Here is a 23,938-nt window from a genome sequence, read left to right on the forward strand (position 1 = left end):
ATAAGTGATATTTTGAAAAATGTTGGTATCTGAAAAGTTGATGGTAACCATTGACTTCTACAGTATTTTTTTTCCCCCTACTATGGAAGTCATTGGTTACCATCAACTGTTCGGATACCAACATTTTTCAAAATATCTTCAAGTGGAGGGAGAGTAGTATAAGTAAGATGTTAATCACAGGTAAATTAATGCTTCTCATACTCCTTTTCCTAATGTACTTTTATTTGTGTTTTGTAGTATTTACAAGTTTTTTAATGTTAATATGGTATTAAATAAAGGTCAAACATTATAACATTAGCCCAGTGTTTTTGTTTCTGTTTGTAATTTTCAATATAGGGCTGTGTGTCTCTGCTGATAAAGATGAATCCTACTGGATAAACATGTTATTTCACTATCAGCTCCTCTCACTGTTGATATTATTTAGTTATTTACTTTCTTTCTTTACAAAGTATATATTTCATATATACATTTACTGTAACCTATTTCTGTACAATGTTAAATAAACATGCTTTTATGTATTCTTAAAAAATATCCTCAAGGCCTCTTTCTTGACCTCTAAAATAAGAGTTAGCACATCACAACATATGCATTTGTACCATCATTCATCTCTTGCTTCATAAGAAATCTAACATAAAATCTGTTCAAATCTATTGACATCTTATGTATAAACAGTGTTTTTAAGTAGCTTTCACATGAGCACCCAAAAATATAAATATAACCACTGAGAATAGCATCTATACATGATGTCCCACTATAACATCCAATAACATCCAGCATCCACTGCTTTTTATGTTATAAAACAAAATCACTTCATATTGCTCCTGGATTATGCATTTAGTTACATGTATTTATTTAACAGACACTTTTATCTAGGAAATGGTTGCTGGTGTTTCTGCTGAAAACACACTGTTAATCAGTTCTAGGAAGATGTTGACCACGAGTGAAAAAAAAAAAATCACAAAAATAAATGTGTGAGCATCAGTCAGTTCTTCAGTTTATATTCCTGTATTTATATTTATATACTCTGCTCTAGTTTGATCTTTATCTCTCATAATGACTAATGCAAAATGTTTTTTTTATTTTTTATTATTCATTTTTCATTTCTGTTTAACCCCATGATGCACAAATGTCTGGCCCGATCAAGTATCTCTATTGTCCTTCAGCTTGTAAAGCTGGTGTTTGGTGTAGTTTGGTTTTGGTCCAGTGGTTTTCTGCTCTCCACAAACCACAAAGAAACTCCACAGAGCAACTAAACCAGTGACAACAGCCGCATCAGTCACTGAATAACCACAAGAAGTGATTTTCAGCATGAGATTGAGCAATTTGATAGTGTTTGTTTTCTTTCAGAGAGTTCAAGAGGAGGATGAGGAGGTGTATTCATGAGATAGTGATCGAACTCTGATTCTGTTTAAGTGTTATTAACTTTCTAGAACCTAAATGCTACCTAAGTGCTTTGTGTGTGTGTGTGTGTGTGTGTGTGTGTGTGTATGTTTGTATTCCTTCAGATGTTACTGTAGTAATGGTATACAGACAGTCGTGAGTGTCTGATACAGATGAACCTCATGGAGCTTTACCTACTGGACAAACTTGTTATTTCACCAACAGCTCTTGTTCTATATTCAAATATATCCTACATATCTGGATATTTATTCTTCAACCTCATTATTGTGATCTGGGCAAAAAGACCATTCGGTTTAGAAACACTGACCAAACACAACATGCTTCTGTTCTGCTGTCACTCAACTCTTGCCTTCTGTTACTCGCTGATTTGGTTTTACTTTAACATTGCATTTAACAGGTACTTTTTTCAAAGTAACATCTAACATCAACTGTATGGAGTCTTGAAGATTAAATCAGTGCATCTTGCATGGTCGTGTTTGCTTCATATTTGATCAAATATACTGCATCCCAAAATACAATATCCTACTTCCTTGCCATTAGAATCACTACTTTCTAATGACATCCACTCCATTTCATTATGTAATTTGAAATAAACCCTTCTGAATCTGCATTATTTTTTTCATTCTATTATACTTACAATTGTTAATTTAGCACACACTTTTATTAGGAAAGTACAGCAGATACTACTAGGCTTTTTATTGCAAAACTAAAATAAAATAAGTATGACTTGCATGAAAAGGATGATCATAAGAGAGAAAACTTGTAGTGAATTCAAACTTTGAAAATGTATTTTAAAAGGTGACAAACATTAACCTCATCATGTCTGCGGGTGTTTCTGCTGAAAACATACTGTTAAACAGTTCTAGGAAGATGTTGACCACAAGTGAAAAAAAAAAGAAACATGAGTGTGAAATGAGAAACTGAGAAGAAAAACAGCTGACCACAGTCACACGGTCACAAAAATAAATGTGTGAACATCAGTCACATCTTCAGTTTATTTTCCACTCTGCTCTTGGTTGATCTTTATCTCTCATCACGACTATTTTAACACATTTTCACATTCATGTCTGTTTAACCACATGATGCACATATGTTTGGTCTGATCAAGTATCTCCACTTTGTTCAGATGTTATAATCATTGTTTGATCCAGGGGTTTTTCTCTTCCCACAAACCATCATCAAACTCCACACACCGACTAAACCACAGACATCAGCTTCATCAGTCACTGAATCACCACAAGAGAAGATTTCAGCAAGAGATAAGTTCAGTACAACAATCTGAATGATAAGAGAGAGGAGCTGTGAGTGCAGAGGCACTTTAAACTTTAAACACAGTGTGATTTAATGCGCTTCTGCTAAAACAGAAACAGTGCTTTCAGAAACTGAAGCTCTCAGGAGCCAAAAAGATACTGATTCTTCTGTGTTTATGTGTGTGAACATGTGAGAGAGAGACGGAGTGAGAAAACCAGAGAAGAAACTCACCAGTGCATTTAAAAAAATTCAGTGGTGAATCAAATCTTGTTGTATCACATTTGTTTAAAATGACAGAACATTACAGAGATAATGAGAGCTTGTTCAGGATCAGGATCATCTGTGTTGACTGAAGAGAGAATGAATCCTGATGACTCAATATGACTCTCTTCTGCAGGATTACTCTTTTGAATAATTTAATACTACATTTCAAACCATTTACAATTATTTTTGACAGTTTAATGTCACTGTGTGAATGATTTAGACTAAAGGTCAAAAGGTCAAACATCACACACAGACAGTTGATCATTATACAATATCAAAATTAATTATTATAAATCACCAATCTTCATGTCAGAATGTTTTTAATCTTCAGATTCAGTCATCTGAACTCAGTCTAATGGTGTACAGACAGTACATCTCTCCTTAAGACCTGCTTGAGCACCAACTAGTGACCGAACATGTCAAAGGCCTAAAATATTTTAGTTCTGTGATCACCACATGATCTGATCTGATCATCATCACTAGAAGCTCCTGTGAAAATCTGAGTGTATTATTCAGTAATCTGTGTTTGATGAGGAAATATCAGCAGACTTGTTATATAGCAGCTCAGTTTCCTCACTGAACTCATAGTGAAGGTTATTAAATCCTCTGTTTTGAGATGATATATAATATCTGAAGGACAGCTCTTGTGTGATCATGTCTCATGGTGTGTGTTGTTTTCTCTCTTCTCTTCCGGTCCATGATCTCCTCTGCTGGTGGATGTTGTTATTACACGATCTGGAGACACAGGGCTTCTTCTTCTTTGAAGGCCATTCACACAAATATGTGTAGTTTGATGAAAGAAATGTCTTTCCTAGCAACATATGAAGCTGGAAATATTTCATTAAATTATATTTTATAATGTAGGGATTGAAGGTGAGAGGAGTGAATGTACAGTGCTCTCTTCCACCTTTAATACCATGACTGATGTGAGACCCTTGAGCAAGGCTCATAACCCCAGAATCCTCATACGGTGTGTGTGTGTGTGTGTGTGGATGGGATAAATGCAGAGCTCATACTCGGTCTCTTTCTCTTTCTCTCTCCTGATGAAGCTGCTGTATCTCTCTCTTGTGACTGAATATGAAAATCGCTCCTCACTCTGATATTTCAGTCCTTTAGGAGATGATATGTGGAAAATATGTTAATTAACACTTTGCTTCTTTGATCATTTTTATACTGATTGACAATCATGTTGATATATTTATCTTGTAATGTTTGGTTTTTCACTTATTCTTCACTGAAAACAGTTGTTCTGCTTATTCAAATCTGAAATATATGGTGTTTTTTGTTTGTTTGTTTGTTCTTTGATGATGAGCTAAAAGTTAAGAACAGATTTAACATGTAATAGAAAAGTGAATTATTTTAAATTATTTAAAATAGTAATGGTTAATTGTAAATGGTAATTCTAAACATCTTTACCCGTTTTTAAATATTTTTTTGCACAATTTGCACATTATAATGAAAGACAGGGATCATATCTCACTTACTAACATTTCATATTTCTATTTTCTTCTACTGCCATCGTGTGCTGAAGAAGATGAAGTGCATTTAAAGTTCTTTTCATGGCAGCACTTTTTAAAATAAAAGTCTAGATGGTACTTTTAAACCGTAAAACAATAAAAACTAAATGTAATAAAAATATTTTAAAACATCATATTTCAATATGACACAGCCATTATTATTATGAGTAGTAGTTAGTATTATGCTTAACTATTTAATTCTCTGAATAATTAAACAAAATCTGATTTTATAGGCCCAATTTCAGTCACACAACTAGAAAATTATTTTATTTTATGTGTTCTCCCCAACTATATCTTATCATATTCAGTTACAGCTCATATTCAACTGCATATACAATCTGCCTGTCAGATCTGACTGAGATTTGTGGATGAGAAACATTAACTTTGGAACATATCATTGAACAACATATTTAATAAAAAAAAAAAAAAAAAAAAAAACTGGATAAAAAAATTTAATATACTAAAAATATAACAAATGCATGTTTTTTTTTTTTTTGCTTCATCTAAAATCAAATAAGCTTTTTAAAAGCAATTTAAAAAGCTCAACACACCCAGATGTATTTCTTACTTTCACTGGACATATTCTAGAGGCTCGTAAAAGCAGAAACATGTTTGTGTTGAAGCTGGAGCTGAATGTTGATGATGTCAGAGTGATTGACACTGGTGGGCGGGTCTTATGTTGTTGAACTCATCCCCTCCTCCTCGTTCATTACATTCAGATCATCTCCTTTCAACTCATGTTCTCAGCTCACACCTGAATAGTTTTCAATTGTATGTATGAGGAAAGCCATATAACTGCCCCATGGTTATAGAATCTCTCATCAGCAGGGTTGTTGTGAAGATGTTTGAATTTCAGTGTAGGCTAACACACACCTGCTTTTTAACAAGAATGAATGTATAGACACAAGTTGTTTCAAATGTACTTATATTAAATATAATTATTATTGTTCATTTTCATGAACATTAATGTCATAATAAAAACAAGGTCAAAAGGTCAAACGTTATAAAATTATCCAAGTTAAAAATGTGATATTAATGGATAATAATAAATGGCTTTTGAGCATGTTTGTGTTAATATCAATATTTTTGTCAGTCCTGTGTGTCTCTGCTGATACAGATGAAACTGCTGGAGCGCCACCTACTGGATAAACATGTTATTTCACTAACAGCTCCTCTGTCACACATAATATTTTATAATGAAAAAGTTCTTAAAAAGTGGGTATGCATCTGTATTATATATATATATATATATATATATATATATATATATATATATATATATATATATATATATATATATATATATATACACACTCACCTACAGGATTATTAGGAACACCATACTAATACTGTGTTTGACCCCCTTTCGCCTTCAGAACTGTCTTAATTCTATGTGGCATTGATTCAACAAGGTGCTGAAAGCATTCTTTAGAAATGTTTGCCTATATTGATAGGATAGCATCTTGCAGTTGATGGAGATTTGTGGGATGCACATCCAGGGCACATTCAGCCACATCCCAAAGATGCTCTATTGGGTTGAGATCTGGTGACTGTGGGGGCATTTAAGTCCAGTGAACTCATTGTGATGTTCAAGAAACCAATTTGAAATGATTCGAGCTTTGTGACATGGTGCATTATCCTGCTGGAAGTAGTCATCAGAGGATGGATACATGGTGGTCATAAAGGGATGGACATGGTCAGAAACAATGCTCAGGTAGGCCGTGGCATTTAAACGATGCCTAATTGGCACTAAGGGACCTAAAGTGTGCCAAGAAAACATCCCCCACACCATTACACCACCACCAGCAGCCTGCACAGTGGTAACAAGGCATGATGGATCCATGTTCTCATTCTGTTTACGCCAAATTCTGACTCTACCATCTGAATGCCTCAACAGAAATCGAGACTCATCAGACTAGGCAACATTTTTCCAGTCTTCAACTGTCCAATTTTGGTGAGCTCGTGCAAATTGTAGCCTATTTTTCCTATTTGTAGTGGAGATGAGTGGTACCCGGTGGGGTCTTCTGCTGTTGTAGCCCATCCGCCTCAAGGTTGTGCGTGTTGTGGCTTCACAAATGCTTTGCTGCATACCTCGGTTGTAACCAGTGGTTATTTCAGTCAAAGTTGCTCTTCTATCAGCTTGAATCAGTGGGCCCATTCTCCTCTGACCTCTAGCATCAACAAGGCATTTTCGCCCACAGGACTGCCGCATACTGGATGTTTTTCCCTTTTCACACCATTCTTTGTAAACCCTGGAAATGGTTGTGCGTGAAAATCCCAGTAACTGAGCAGATTGTAAAATACTCAGACCGCCCCGTCTGGCACCAACAACCATGCCACTCTCAAAATTGCTTACATCACCTTTCTTTCCCATTCTGATATTCAGTTTGGAGTTCAGGAGATTGTCTTGACCAGGACCACACACCTAAATGCATTGAAGCAACTGCCTTGTGATTGGTTGATTAGATAATTGCATTAATGAGAAACTGAACAGGTGTTCCTAATAATCCTTTAGGTGAGTGTGTATATATATATATATATATATATATATATATATAAAACCTGTTTCTGAACAATGTTAAATACACATGCTTTGTTAGATTCTTTAAATATATTCTTTAGGCCTCTTTCCTGATCTTTGGAGAGAAAAAAAAGAGTATCAAACATCGCATCATATGCATTTGTACCATCATTCATCTCTTGCTTTATAAATACTGAAATCTAATATAAAAAGTGTTAACTATTGAAATATCAGGTATAAAAAGTGTTCAAATGGATTCCGAATAAAGTGTCTAGCTTTCACATGAGCAGCCAAAAAGACCAAGATAACCATTGAGAATAGAGATCTATACAGGATGAGCCTCTGTATTCATGGAACTAACAACGTTTGTCACCTTTCATATATATATATATATAATTATTTTGTTGTTTTTTTAAGATGACAAACATTGTTCTCATCATGTATGTGGGTGTTTCTGCTGAAAATACTCTCTTAATCAGTTCTAGGAAGATGTTGACCACGAGTGAAAAACAAGTGAGTGTGAAATGCGAAGCTAAGAAGAAAATCGGCTGACCACAGTCGCTCGGACGCAAAAATAAATGTGTGAGAATCAGTCATATCTTCAGTTTATTTTCCACTCTGCTCTTGGTTGATCTTTATCTCTCATCACGACTATTTTAACACATTTTTTTTAATATATATTCATGTCTCTTAACCCCTTGATCCACAGATGTTTGGCCTGATCAAGTATCAAGTATCTCCATTGTCCTGCAGCTTGTCCTTGTCCTTTTTTTTTCATTTCGTTCGTTTTGGTCCAGTGGTTTTCTTCTCTCCACAAAACGAGTCTCACCAGAGCAACTAAACCAGTGACATCAGCTTCACCAGTCACTGAATCACCACAAGAGAAGATTTCAGTAAGAGATCTGAATCTAAGTAGCTTACATTAACAAAACATACATTTTGTTCAAATACAGAAGCAAGTTCAAATAATACAAATCAAAAGCATTCAAATAAACACAATTTATTCTTCAGCCTTATTATTGTGATCTGGGACAAAACCCCAACACAACATACTTCTGTTCTGCTGTCTGTCAGCTCAGTCCTTCTGTTACTTTTTAATTTGGTTTTATTTTTACACTGATGCATTTATCAGATGCTATTTCCCAAAGTGAATTATATCTTACATCATCTTTCAAGATTAGATCAATGCATCACATATGGTCACATTTGTCTCATTGATCAAATATACTTCATCCCAACATATAATATTCTACTTTAGAATCAATAACATTCCATTTCATACCATTTTTTCAGTCTATTATAATTACAATTGTCCATATAGCAAACACTTTTAACAAGAATATACCACAAAAACTACTAGTCCTTTTATTGCAAAAATAAAATAAATAAGGACGATCAAGAAAGAGAAACCTTTAGTGAGTACATATTCAAACCAGAAAAATTATTTTAAAAGATGACAAAAATTAGCCTCATCATGTCTGCGGGTGTGTTTGCTGAAAACATACTGTTCAACAGTTCAAAAGAAAAAAAAAAGATGAGTGTGAAATGAGAAGACACAACTGAACACAGTACCACGATCACAAAATAAATGTGTGAACATTCATCATTTCTTCAGTTTGTCTTCCACTTTGATCTAGTTTCATCTTTATCATGACTATTTTTTTCATACATGTCTGTTGAACTCTATGATCCAGAGATGTTTGGTCTGATGAAGTATCTTTACTGTGTTCAGATCTTAAAATCATTGTTTGATCCAGTGGTTTTCCTCCTACAAACCATCATCAAACTCCACACACCGACTAAACCACAGACATCAGCTTCATCAGTCACTGAATCACCACAAGAGAAGATTTCAGCAAGAGATGAGTTCAGTACAACAATCTGAATCATTCACATCAACAAAACAGCTATTTTATGTGAATATATTAGCAAGTGATAATTTAAAATTATATGAGAGAGAAGAACTGTAAGTGTACAGAGATACGTTAACCTTCAAACACAGTGTGATTTAATGAGTATCTGTTAAAACAAATGCTGATAAACAGTGCTTTCAGAAACTGAAGCTCTCAGGAGCCGAAAAGATCCTGATTCTTCTGTTTATGCGTCTGAACATGTGAGAGAGACACGGAGTCAGAAAACAAGAGAAGAAACTCACCAGTGCATTTGAAATATTGTTTTTAATATTAAACAATAGCATTCAGATCTGCTTTACATAACATGTCGATATATCACATTTGTTTAGAATGACAGAACATTACAGAGATAATGAGAGCTTGTTCAGGATCAGGATCATCTGTGTTGACTCAGAAAAATGAATCCTGATGACTCAATATGACTCTCTTCTGCAGGATTACTCTTTTGAACTCGATGTTATATCAATTTTGAACCATTTACAGTTGATTATTGACAGTTTAATGTCACTGTGTGAATGATTTAGACTAAAGGTCAAAAGGTCAAACATCACACACAGAGAGTTGATCATTATACAATATCAAAATTAATTATTATAAATCGCCAATCTTCATGTCAGAATGTTTTTAATCTTCAGATTCAGTCATCTGAACTCAGTCTAATGGTGTACAGACAGTACATCTCTCCTTAAGACCTGCTTGAGCACCAACTAGTGACCGAACATGTCAAAGGCCTAAAATATTTTAGTTCTGTGATCACCACATGATCTGATCTGATCATCATCACTAGAAGCTCCTGTGAAAATCTGAGTGTATTATTCAGTGATCTGTGTTTGATGAGGAAATATCAGCAGACTTGTTATATAGCAGCTCAGTTTCCTCACTGAACTCATAGTGAAGGTTATTAAATCCTCTGTTTTGAGATGATATATAATATCTGAAGGACAGCTCTTGTGTGATCATGTCTCATGGTGTGTGTTGTTTTCTCTCTTCTCTTCCGGTCCATGATCTCCTCTGCTGGTGGATGTTGTTATTACACGATCTGGAGACACAGGGCTTCTTCTTCTTTGAAGGCCGTTCACACAAATATGTGTAGTTTGATGAAAGAAATGTATTTTTAAGCAACATATGAAGCTGGAAATATTTCATTACATTATTTTTTATCTGTTACCAGGGATTGAAGTTGAGAGAAGTGAATGTACAGTGCTCTCTTCCACCTTTAATACCATGACTGATGTGAGACCCTTGAGCAAGGCCCCGAACCCTGACCTCTGTGTGTGTGTGTGTGTGTGCTCTTGTTTTTGTGACATATCAGGACACAACTCTGTATAATGACATGGGTATGACACAGGTATTACAAGGAGAGGGTGACTTATGAGGAAATAACCCATGTCCCCATTTTTCAAAATGCTTATAAATCATACAGAATGAGTTTTTTTTTGAGAAATTAAAAATGCACAAAGTTTCCTGTGAGGGTTAGGGTTAGGTGTAGGGTTGGTGAAGGGCCATAGAATATACAGTTTGTACAGTATAAAAACCATTACACCTATGTGATGTCCCCACTTTTCACAAATACATTTTTTTTCTTTTCTTGTGACTGAATATTAAAAATCGCTCCTCACTCTGATATTTCAGTCCTTGCATCTCAGTAAATCTGAATGCCAAGGAAAAGTTCGTTTATTTCAGTTATTCAACTCAAATTGTGAAACTCGTGTATTAAATAAATTCAGTGCACACAGACTGAAGTAGTTTAAGAAAAAATTCTGAAAAATCTGAAATAGAAAATAGAAATATGAATTAAAATGATTTAAAACAGCAATATTTATTAAAAGTCTTTACTGTCTTTAGTTTTTAATAAGTTTATTGTACAATTTGCACATTTACAATGCAAGACAGGGCTCATGTCTCACTTACTAACATTTCATATTTCTATTTTCTTCTACTGCCATCGTGTGCTGAAGAAGATGAAGTGCATTTAAAAGTCTTTTCATGGCAGCACTTTTTAAAATAAAAGTCTAGATGGTACTTTTCTGTAGAACAAGAAAAACTAAATGTAATAAATATTATTTTAAACGTCATATTTCAAATGAAACACAACCCTTATTATTAGAATTAGTATTACTATAACTATTAGAATTAGTATTAGTATTTCTATTAGAATTAGTATTACTATTATTATTGGTATTACTATTACTATTAGTATTAGAATTAGTATTATTATAACTATAACTATAAATACTAGAATTAGTATTTATATTAGTATTAGAATTAGTATTAGTATTAGAATTAGTATGAGTATTATTATTGGTATTGGTATTGGTATTAGTATTAGTATTACTATTACTATTACTATTACTATTACTATTAGTATTAGAATTAGTATTAATATTAATATTTCTATTAGTATTAGTATTAGTATGATGCTGCACTGTTTCATTCTCTGAATAATGAAACAAAATCTGATTTTACATATAGGCCCAATGTGTCCCTGAGCAAGACACTTAACCCCTAGTTGCTCCAGAGGTGTGCGATCTCTGACATATGTGGCAATTGTAAGTCGCTTTGGATAAAAGCGTCAGCTAAGTGAATAAATGTATAAATGTAATTTGGTTTAGTATATAAGCATACATTAAACGTGATTCAAATAAATGTTATTTAACTTTTTTAATTATCCTGATTTAGTTCTCTTAATTATTATGCAATTTATACAATAAACTTTATGTATTTTAAATAAATAAACTTTTTATTATTAATTAAGAATAATTACACTTTACATAAACTAATTACATAAACCTGAGGATTATGCATTTAAAATAAATAGGTTTTATTATCCTAATGAAAATAAATCGTATAAAGTTTATTTGGTAGATTTGTGTTAAAATTATGAAAAAAATATAAATGGGAATTTGTTATGTAATAAAATTACATAAATCTTACATTTTGGGTGAAATATTTCTGTGAGTGCTTGTCAAGAAGAGGACATAAGTTCTTGATAAATAAGTCATCTTTATCCCAAACACAGGAGACAGAATCACATGTTCTTTGTGAATACAGATTAATGCCCATTAAATGTCATTTTGTCACAGTTACACACACATTTGAAAAAAAAAAAAAGTTTACTGTTACTATTTCACGCTCTCTGCCAGAATATTTTTGTGAGTTTGACTGTCTGTGCTCTCTCTTTCACTCCTCTCGTCCTTTCCCTTCCTCTCTTCTGTGCTCTCTCTCTCTCTCTCTCTCTCTCTCTCTCTCTACTCTTGGTAGTCTTACCTCTCTCTATCTCAATGTCTACACACATCCGCACTCTTGTATATTTCCTCATGAGTTCAGATGTTCAGAACAGGACGGGGCTATAGGCCCGAAGGTTATTGAGTTCGGTCTTTGCCAGATGTGCTCCTAATATGGACAGAACTTCCTGTCCGTATTCCCATTTTATATAACATACAGATGTAATCTTTATCCTACGGGATCTAGAAGTAGCAGGAAGAAAAGCCCTTTGTTTGTTAGACATTCCTGTTTGATGTAGTGTACAGTTCTTATTGGTGATCCCCTACACCACCCCTGGCCAGGGCCGGCCCGCGGCATAGGCGGTATAGGCAAATGCTAAGGGCGCCACTCATCCATATAGGGCGCCAAAATGAGTGAACCAGTGAATTTTTTTATTTTTTTATTTTTTTTGACATATTTTTTTATAATAGGCTACTATTTAAAAACCATTAATTCGAAATACTACCAAATAAAGCAAAAAAAACTAACAAAAAAACAAAGTCCGGCTCTTCAATCTTCCCCCGCCCATCGAGTGCTTGAAGTGCTTGAAGTGCGTCAGAAACAGAGCGTTAGTTGTTGGTAATTTGTTGTGTGGCGTGACCGACGCCTCATCCAATGTAGACAGCACTGCTTTTGTTAACACACAGCTCGTAGAAACGGGCCTGGCAGCTCGCGCCAGTTCTAGACACGGTGAAAGTTTCCTGATTGTGACGGAAGGCCGAATTTACATGACACATTATAAATGAGCATAGTCTGCGATAGATACAGTGCCAAAAAGAAGAGAAGAGGATAAAGACAGAGGTAAAGAGATGTAGTGAATGAACAATTTATTGCATAGGAGTAAGATACTATAATTTCATGGCAGTTATTTTTACCTTAATCTTAATGTTAGCAGTTGTTCTGAGTTCTGAGTCCCCAGACTGTGATTTTGTACAATCATGTCAGTTTTAAGACGCATTTTTTTATTATCACATTTTTATTAATGTTTTACTCTACAGTTGTGCAGTTTTGGGGGGGATACAGTAGGCTACAGGCCAAAAGTTTGGAAACATTACTATTTTTAATGTTTTTGAAAGAAGTTTCTTCTGCTCATCAAGCCTGCATTTATTTGATCAAAAATACATTTAAAATAATTTGGTTTCAATTTATTATACTTTAAATTATCATTTATTTCTGTGATGCAAAGCTGAATTTTCAGCATCAATACTCCATTTTTCAGTGTCACATGTAACATCCAGTCTATCACATGATCATTTAGAAATCATTCTAATATTCTGATTTATTATGAGTGTTGGAAACAGTTCTGCTGTAGTGTGTGTGTGTGTGTGTGTGTATATATATATGCTAAATCATGAACACAATGACAGGGTGAAATGGGCTGTGATGCATGGGGCGCCAGGTAAAATCTTGCCTAGGGCAGCAAATTGGTCAGGGCCGGCCCTGCCCCTGGCAGTGTATCTGTGTATTCTACTGATGTAATAATAAACTTTGAAGAAGTTTGTGAATAGACAATTGGCTTCATGTTCATAATTCTTTCCATGGGCCCATGCACGGACTGACAATAGTCGGACAGCATTGATAAAGATGAAGAGGTGAAATATATATTTAACAATTACAAAAGGGGATTTTCACAGTGATGTCATATAACTTTTATTTTAAAGAGATACAGACAGGGCTGGACGAGTTCAAATTCAGCCCTGGAAAAATCCAGCCCATTCGAGTTTCCTTTGAATGTTTTGCTGGGGTTAGGGTCTTAAAATAGGACAGAAAAATAGAAAGAAAGAAAGAAAGAAACAAAAATAAATTATTGAAAATACTGCATTTCTTCACATAGCAATGCACATTTGACAGTGAAACAGATTTTGAGCTGTAGAATGCAGTAAAGCAAATGAAATCTTGATGCATGTTTGTATTTGTCAGTTCTTGTTTGTTGTTGATGAAGAGTTGAAATGAATTAACAAGACGAGTTATGCTACAAAAGAAGAAGCAGCAACCCCCCCCACCCCCCCCCCCTTTTTTTTCCCTTTTATGCACATGATCTGAAACTATAATAGTGTATTAGCGCCATCTGCTGTTTGCATAGAGCACAAATTGCCTTTTTTTTCTTCATCAGTCAATCAACAAAGCTTCACTGGAATGGACAACAACAGGAAAAATATTTTATATATATATATATATATGTATATATATATGTTTAAAAAATAAGAAAAAAAATTCTAAAATCAACAATAGTGTATACAACGCTGTAAATATAAAAATAAGTTCAACTATTTATTTAGAATGATAATTTACCAAAGCTTATTCTAGACTATTTAATAGTAATAGTAATACAGTATGAAAGTAATAGTTTACAGAAAAAAAAAATGTGTGATGATGAAGAAGGTCATATAATGCGATTTCAAGTTTTTCTTTCTCTTTGGAGTGTTACAAGCTCTTGGTGCATAAAGAATATCTGTAAAGTTGCAAAGACTAAAGTCTTAAATACAAAGAGATATTCTTTATAAAAGTAAGACTCGTCCATGCCCCCCTGAAACGGCTCTTTCTAAAAAGACTATAAAATGACAGTACAAGTCATTATAATCAGGAATTATATCCCCACTGGATGCAACAAATGCTTCATTTATAATGGGTTATGTTGGTGCTGTCTTGTCTTTCCAGGACACAAAGCATCCCAGTTTGTAAAGGGAAGTAACATTTCTGTCACACATTTGAGGTGTTCGACCAATCACAACGCACTGGATAGCTGGCCAATCAGAGCACATCTCGCTTTCAGAACGATGAGCTTTGTAAAAAAAACTATGCATTTCAGAAGGCGGGGCATAGAGGTGAAACAATAATGTACAGTATGTGAAAAATAATGTGTTATTTGAATCTTAAACTGCATGAACACATTTAATAATACCAAATACATAAAATACATGTTATTTTTAGCAGACCCCTTTAAAAAAATTCTTTATGTGAGTTTAACAGCTAACCACATTACAATATTTCTTTCTTTTTTCTTCATAAAAGCAGACAGATGTTGAGTTCAGTGACTGGCACTGGTGGGCATGTCTTATTAAACTGAAGTCCCCTGCTGCTCATCCTCTTTATTCATCAGTGGTTTCTCTTCAGTTGATTAATTCACTGTGGAATATAAAATAAACAGAGAACACAGAAATGAAAAGAAAGAAAGAATCAGTTCTGTTACATCTACATCTACACATGGATTATGTTACAGCTCCACTCAAGAGTCCCTATACACAGGCCCGTCGCGACAAGGCAGGCAAACCAAGCAATTGCTTGGGGCCCCGAGCTGGCCTGGGGCCCCAAGACAACGACCAGGGCCGTTTGAAGGAATTTGGGGGCCCCAAGCAAAATGGACATAGAGGCCCCCCGACCCCCCGCACACACTCAAAGCCTACAGGAACCACAGCATAGCCATACATTTTAAGTTCACCCACACAAATAAAAAAGGTTTACAGTGCAAATACTGCTTGAAAAAACAGTTTGGTGGGAATTCAATAGTGATTTGCACAGTTTTTTTTTTTATAATATGACAGCACACACTTATCAGTTTAAACCCTGGGCTGTGCAGGATATCAGCTATAATTATAGAGCTTGTGGTACCTTGTGCTATATAGAGGAAACATTAGCACTGAGAAGTGATGCATCTGTTGATGTTGAGGATGAAGTTGATGGTGTAGCTGGTAAAATAATTGAAAAAAAAAATCTGAAATTACCTGTGAAGTAAGTTTTACCATTTCACTGTTAGCATATTGAAAGAGGTCACTATTAACAGCTCAGGGGTGCGAATCCCAAAACCATAGTAGTTAACTAAGTTAGATGGTAGACACTTTATAATAACAATCATTAATAGATGGTAAATTGATAGTTAATTAATCTTTAGTTAATTGTCATTTAACTGTTAGCAAACATTATTTTTACTTATTATAAAGTTTACTGAAAACTTAAAGATTATGTTAGCATTTCCATATTTTGATATTAGAAGGGAAGGGATGCAGGCAGCTGCTTTCACTACTAATGCTTAAAAACATCCCAAGCTAATGTTTGATGCACAGAATTTATTGTGTGGTTTTCATAACCCCCATTTGGTAAATAGATTATCACGGTGGAATAGTATAGCATGCTATTTGCTTTCATCTTCATCTCATTCACTTTCATCTAGTGCTGTAGCTATCAAATATTTTAGAAATGAAGTATTCTACCAAAAATTCCATTGATTAATCGAGTAATCGGATAAAATGTGTTTTTGCTTAATTAAAGTGCAATATTAATTATGCAAGAGAAAATAAGACTCCTGGGTCTCTTAAAATGAACAACTAAGTTTCCTTTTTTAGAAATTTTTATTTTTAAATGCATAGAATGCAATGCATACATCAAAAATAAACATTTAATTATTATCCATTGTTTCTCTGTCTGTACTTGTACTGTGAACAATGACAATAAAGTTGACAGATGAATTAAGTAAGTCCCATTCGGTTGGGGTTTTAAATAAAGCATTTTCTGAGATGCACATTAAACATTAAACAAAACATTAATTTAATTTATATTTTAATTATTGAAAATAAAGCACTTAAAAACTTAACTTTTTTGTAAACAAAGGGGATTTACTACTAAAAATAAAACATGGAAGAAATTTTGTGTGATTAAACCTTAAAAAAAAATAATAATAATAATGTTTTATTTTTTTTATTTTTTATTTTTTTTAGTTGTAGGCTATGTACATTCTGCTGAACAATAGTAATACATCCCTGGCAAATACTTGTCTAAAACAGGATTTTTATTTTGACGGGTTGACGTACCTTTACAGTTCTGTGTATGTGATGTGACGCTAGTTTCACTCAAATCATACGGTCAAATGCTCATGAAGTGACTGTTAGAGCAGTTCTGGAGATGTTGTTCATGTGTTCACATTCTTATGTGGTGAGACACAAACGCTGAAATCACCGGAGCGTCACGCGCGCTTCAGTGTGTGTTAATAAAGGAAGTCGCACTTCTGCTCCATTCATTAACAGAGACACACAGAACATTCAGGATTCATATTTAAATAGACTGTTCCTGTTGCTTAAAGGGATGGTTCACTTTGAAATTAAATTTTGATAAGTTTTAGCTTACCTCAAGGCCATCCAAGATGTAGGTTTCTTTGTTTCCGCAGTATTTCCTATTTTGATATTTTTAGGTCAAACCGTTCTTGTCTGTGACTCACATAATGGAGGTCTATGATCACCATCTCAAAGAGCATGCACAGAGGAGTCAAAATTAAACAATTCCCCATCGTAAGTACACATTGATGACCTAATACAAGAAACGAGTGGTTTGTGTAAGAAAATGAACAGTATTTTGTAATGAATTAAACCTTCATATTCATCCGGAAGAAGGAGGCGGGAACCGGCGGACAATCAAAAACATTTTAATAACAAAATAAACACAAAACAGCGCACCAGCCCCTCACGGACGACTGGTGCGCATAAAATAAAACCCAAAACACAACTAAAAGCCCAGGCCTGGTCCTCTCTCGTCCTTCACTGTCGTCGCTCCAGTTTTATATCCTTCCATCTCCTCCATGGGCCTCGAGACCGGTGGGTCGAACAGGTGTAGTTCATCTCCAATCACTCCCCCGGCCTCGCTCCCATGTCCCTCGGCCCCGCCCCACTCGTCACATACCCCCATCGCCCCTCGCAGGCCGGGGGGTACTCCCGAGACTGCGCTCTACTCCCCCCCCCCCTCCCTCCGGGGGGGCCGCTCACGGGGACCTGCGGGAACCTGGGGGTAGGACAGGCGAGGCGAGAGAAAAGGAGATGGAAGGAGGAGCGACAGAGACGAGAGAGGGGAGAGAGGAAAAAAAAAAAAAAAAATTCCGGTTCCCAGACGCACCGCTGCTCGGCCCTCCACCAGCTGGGTGATCTCCTCCGCGGTGCCTGGCGGTGGCACTGGACGGCCCTCGGCGGACGGCACGACACTCCTCCGCCGCCCGGTGGACGGCGACGGCTCCTCCGGTTTTGGGCAGCCGGCAGGAGTCCCCCGTTCCCTGCTCCTCCCCGTTCCGGCGGAGGCAGCAGGCTCCGGCCACCTGGCGAACGGCGCCGACTCCTCCGCTCCCTCACGGACGGCAGCCGTCTCTCCACATCGTGGGCAGCCGGTAGCGAGCTCGCCCGTCCCCGGCAACTCGCTCCAGCCCACCACCTCGAGCGTCCATGGCGGCACACTCCTCGCCAGCTCGATGGCACCTCGGATTCACCACAGCGGCGAGGGATCTTCAGCAGCGCGTCCCTCCTTCTCCCGGGCTTCGGCACCACTGTAATGAATTAAACCTTTGTATTCATCCGGAAGAAGGAGGCGGGAACCGGCGGACAATCAAAAACATTTTAATAACCAAAATAAACACAAAAACAGCGCACCAGCCCCTCACGGACGACTGGTGCGCGCAAATAAAAACCAAAACACAACTAAAAGCCCAGGCCTGGTCCTCTCTCGTCCTTCACTGTCGTCGCTCCAGTTTTATATCCTTCCATCTCCTCCATGGGCCTCGAGACCGGTGGGACGACCAGGTGTAGTTCATCTCCAATCACTCCCCCGGCCTCGCTCCCATGTCCCTCGGCCCCGCCCCACTCGTCACATATTTATATCGTTTTTACCTCTTGTACACAACCACATCCAACTGATCTGAGGGCGCGAGTGCTTCCTGATGTCGTGACTCGTGTGATGTTTGCGCGTGCTCTGACTTAGTCTGCGCAAGCGCGGAAAGCCCCAGAAGTGATCTCTCGCGCGTGTACATCACTCATTGTTTACACTTACTGTCTATGGTTTACAAAGAGATTTCGGAAGTGTTACCTTTAACTGTGAAGATCTGAACATATTTAGATGTACAGGAAATCGCAAAGGAAGACGATTTCAATATATCCATAGACAACGTTTAATTTTTTTTTCACAACCATATTTATTTGAACCAGAATACACAGATCAAGTACTCAGGAGTGATCCGCTGCAGCAGCACGTCTTCAAGCCTCAGAGAGACAGAGATCTCTTCACAATTGGTGGTGTTTTAGTAGCAAGTGTTGTGAGATGCCAACAGAAGTGGAGAGCATATGTTGTCACGAATGGAACAACTACAAGACGACAACGAGGACATTGACAGTATCGCATCAGACACCTGCCTGATTGAAGTTCGTGAGTTTTCTCCGCTGTTGAGATGCAGCGTTTTGCACGTTGTGTTTCGTTTGCCACGTATAAACTGGAGACGACATCCAAGGCCAGAGGGACCGAATGGCACGCCATCAATAGAGTGAGTAATGTGTTGTATTTTTATTTTAATCGCAACGATTATAGGATGCATTATAAACAAATTAATTAATTATAATTACTGTATTATATTTCAGACAGTGCATATTGGTGGCGTAACGTGTGGTAAACAGTAAACAATGAGTGACGTACATGCGCGAGAGATCACTTCCGGCGCTTTCCGCACTTGCACAGACTAAGTCAGAGCACGCGCAAACGCCACACGAGTCACAACATCAGGAAGCACGCGCGCCCTCAGATCAGTTGGACGTGGTTGTGTACAAGAGGTAAAAACTATATAAATACTTTTCGTTTTCTTACACAAACCGCTCCTTTCGTGTCTTAGGTCATCAGTGTGTACTTACGATGGGTAACTGTTTAATTTGGACTCCTCTGTGCATGCTCTTTGAGGTGGTGACCATAGACCTCCATTATATCCCTTATGAAACAAAAATATATTGCAGTATATTGGAAAATATCATGTAATATATTAGCCATATATTCTTATATATGGGATTTAAAAAATTTTTTTCCAATATATTGCAATATATTGAAAGCGGCAATCATTTGTATATTTTGCAATATATATAATATATGTATCATCAATATATTATTCAATGTATTCAAATATATAATATATTAGAAAATAAAAAGGGAAAATAATATATTACAATATATCACATATATTAACCAATATATTTTAAGAAATATATTGGTTAATATATTTTCTTTTTGTAAGGGATGAGTCAAAGACAAGAACGGTTTGACCTAAAAATATCAAAATGGAAACTACTGAGGAAACAAAGACACCTACATCTTGGATGTCCTTGAGGTAAGCTAAAACGTATCAAAATTTAATTTGAAAGTGAACTATCCCTTTAAGACACACGGCTGAGAGGGAGTATGTCTAAACACTGCGCAGTAGTCTGAGTAGCAGTAAAGGAGGCCATCAACATGGCAGCCACGCCAAGTAATGACGTCACAACGCCCAAGCCCTATTGTTGCCGATTCCAGCGACATTTGTATGATTTAATAAAATTTTTATGAATATTATATGCAGTCACCCGATGGGCAGCGATAACTGTTCACAAAGCCCCTAAACTAAGAAATTTTATACCAACTGTGACTGACTAATGAATTCATTAGTGTGTTATATTAAAAAAAAAATTTCACAAAATCTGACATGCCATAACCAACCGCAACAGACTGCTATTCAACTCCTCCACTTTTCTTCTTTTTCTCGTCATCGTCTTCTTCTTGGCGTTTAATGGAGAATGGCATACAACTTTTAGATGCATTACCGCCATCTACTGATTAGGAGTGTGAATCAGGACCCTAATCTTAACTAAATTATATCATATAATCCTGTGTCCTTTAAACAACGCATTAAAAATGAAAAGTTTTTATCCCCTGCTGATTTATTCCCCCAAAATGTTTATCAAGTTAAGTTTTTCTTTATTTTCCTTGAGGCCATCAATCATATATTTCTCTTCCTGGAACCACCAATTCCTGTTGATCCTGTCTCTGGGTTCTTAGTAGGCTACTGTCAGTAAAGATTTGAGTATAGTTTTTATATACTTGTGCAACATGATTGTGACGAGTGGGGCGGGGCCGAGAGACGTGGGAACAGGAGCGAGGCCGGTGGAGTGATTGGAAATGAGTGACACCTGCTCGACCCATCGGTCTCGAGTCCCACGGAGGAGATGGAGGGATATAAAACCGGAGCGACGACAGTGACGGACAAGAGAGGACCAGGCCTGGGTTTTAGTTGTGGTTGGTTTTAATTTGTGCGCGTCAGTCGTCCGTGAGGGGCTGACCCGCTGTTTTGTATTTATTTTGTAATTAAAGTTTGATTTAATTACAAAATCAGGCGGGAGTTTGATTTAATTACAAAATCAGGCAGTCTGCCAGTTCCCGCCTCCTTCTTCCCGACGATTGTGAAGGTTAATTTGTTACAGTGATCATTAAACAACCCAACCAAATCAGCACATTCTTCTTTCCTTTAATCTTAAACATTTCATCTTCCATGGGGCCATGACTGAATTGTAGAACTAATTTTCCTATCAATCACCCTGAGATCTTTTGCTATTTTGTTCCCTATATGATCAAAGTTGTCCTTTTTACTTATCTCTTTCATCCAACATTCCTTCAGCTCTTCTTTTGTGGGATGAAAGTCATTGTGCCCCTGCAAATTCACCCAGTATGCCTAGTTTACTATCAGATGCTTCGTTCTTACTTCCAGTGGCATTTCTGCTACCTGTATAGCGGAGACAGGTGATGTCTTACAAGCTCCACTACACTGAGCCTGAATTACTAAACACTTTCCTAAATAATCCATATTTCTCCCTCTCTTGAATTTTGGCTCCATTGTCTGCAAAAAGAGACCTACCTATATCAGCTGGTACAGTGTACTTTTAAAAAGATATCATTAATCATTATAATGAATTTGTGGGTTTACCACACTACCTTGAGGTGTACCATTTTCTACAGTATATTGGATTGACAATTCTGATCCTATTCTTACTTGGATATTCCTTACAAACAATAAATGTTTTATCCAATTAATAACTCTTCCTCCAATCCCCAGCTTGTATAACTTAATTAATACTCCTTCCTTCCACAACATATCATAGGCTTTTTCTTTGTCCAAAAACACTGCAATTGCTATCCTTATTTCATTTTCTATCCTAATCACTGTGTCCATCGTATTTCTTCCTTTCCTAAACCCACTCTGATAATTTGCCATCTTTTCTTTCTTCTCAAGCTCATATGATATCCTTTCATTATTTCCATTATTTTGCATAAATTAGAGGTTAAGGCTATTGGTCTATAGCTGGTGGGTTTTGACAGATCCTTACCAGGCATCCTTATCCGAATTACTATAGCTTCTTTCCACGTTTTTGGCAATCGTCCCTCCTCTAAGACTCTATAATACAGATGCAGCAACTTCAATAGTGCACTTTCACCAATATTTTTTAACATCACAAAGCATACATATCACTGTAAAAAAAAAAGTTCCGTCAACTTAAAAAGCGCTTTTTTGAGTAAACTTAACAAACGGTGACTAAAGTGCACCCAACTTAGAATAACTTAATATCACAAGTTGTCACAACATAAATAGTCATGTTAACCTCAAAAATATCAGAACAAAATATTTTTCGTTTACTGAACACAAGGCCTATTATCTATAAGCATACACAATTTTAAAGTGAAAAAAGTGACATGACATTCAGCCAAGTGTGGTGACTTATACTCAGAATTCACGCTCTACATTTAACCCATCATGCACACACCATCATTTATGCTGCAGCACCAAGGAAGCAGATGGGGGTTCAATGCATTGCTCAAGAGCACCTAAGTGGTGGTATTGCCGGCCCGAGTTTCGAACCCACAACCCCAGGGTTAGGAGTCAAAATAAATAAAAGACCATAACATGGGTCAAATAACTTTTTTATTATTGAAAGTTTGTGTCAAAAGCACAAGGACATACCAAGTCTTGTATATTAACTTCTTTACTCAATGCATTTTACACTGAACTCAACACATGGTACATAATGCATGTTAAATAAATCCAGTGTTAATTATACCTTCATACGTTAGCAGTCTTGTGCCATGAAGTCACATGTATTTAACATTTTGTTTGTTTTTAAAGGAACTATTACGTGAAAATTAGTATATTACGTATTTTAACATCAACCTAATCCACTGGGCAAAGTTACATCCAGTGGACGTCTTTTTATGTCTTTGCAGATGTTGAAAAGACGTCCACTGAGGAGACAGAATGTTTTTATGACGTCTATTTTTTTAAATGTTTTCTATGTCTTCTGTACGTCCGATATAGACGTTCACAGATCCTCCTTACAAGGTTCTGTGACTTTATTTCTGTCAGACATCTAGAGAAGCTCTTATTGAGAATTAACAGAGGTTTAAATGTTGATACTTGATTCATTTGAAGTCACCATTGTGGTGGAAAGTGTTTGGTTTAGTTGGGATCTTGGTCCAGTAACTTCTTGTGTTAGCTTGTCTCTTGCTGCTGTAACAGTGTATTTTAAAACGCTGTTTTTGTGGCGAAGAAAGACAAAATTTAAGGGTTTTTTTAGGGTTTGAAACTCGGGCTGGCAATACTATGCCTGAGGTGCCCTTGAGCAAGGCACCGAACCCCCAACTGCTCCCCGGGCGCCGCAGGTTACATGTAAAGCATGAATTCTGAGTATAAGTCTCCATACTTGGATGAATGTCATGTCACTTTTTTTCACTTTAAAATTGTGTATGCTTATAGATAATAGGCCTTGTGTTCAGTAAACAAAAATATTTTGTTCTGATATTTTTTAGGTTAAAATGACTATTTATATGCTGTGATAACTTGTGATATTAAGTTATTATTTTAAGTTGGGTGGACTTTAGTCCCTGTTTGTTAAGTTTACTCAAAAAAGCGCTTGCGATAAGTTGCCTTATTTTTTAAGTTGATGCAACTTTTTTTTTTTACAGTGTAGTTTTTTCCCAAGATGATAGTTTTGAAATTTTTA

General features: G+C 36.3%; 2 protein-coding genes and 1 long non-coding RNA gene across 6 annotated transcripts in view; 1 reads left to right on the top strand and 2 right to left on the bottom strand.

The window, feature by feature from the left end:
- LOC132160252 (uncharacterized) overlaps positions 1–23,938 on the bottom strand; it is an 849,275-nt gene that overhangs the window by 698,166 nt on the left and 127,171 nt on the right. The window lies entirely within an intron of this gene.
- Positions 1–23,938, top strand: part of LOC132160315 (CD48 antigen-like) — a 79,804-nt gene that overhangs the window by 8,137 nt on the left and 47,729 nt on the right. The gene's annotated exons all lie outside the window — the stretch shown is intronic.
- LOC132159078 (uncharacterized) lies at positions 8,715–10,118 on the bottom strand. The gene is made up of 2 exons (XR_009437770.1): positions 9,754–10,118; positions 8,715–9,044 (listed from the first exon to the last, which is right to left on the bottom strand). It is a non-coding gene; the product is annotated as an uncharacterized LOC132159078 (long non-coding RNA).

This window comes from Carassius carassius, chromosome 16, assembly GCF_963082965.1.
Source record: "Carassius carassius chromosome 16, fCarCar2.1, whole genome shotgun sequence".
Taxonomy (NCBI): Eukaryota; Metazoa; Chordata; class Actinopteri; order Cypriniformes; family Cyprinidae; genus Carassius; species Carassius carassius.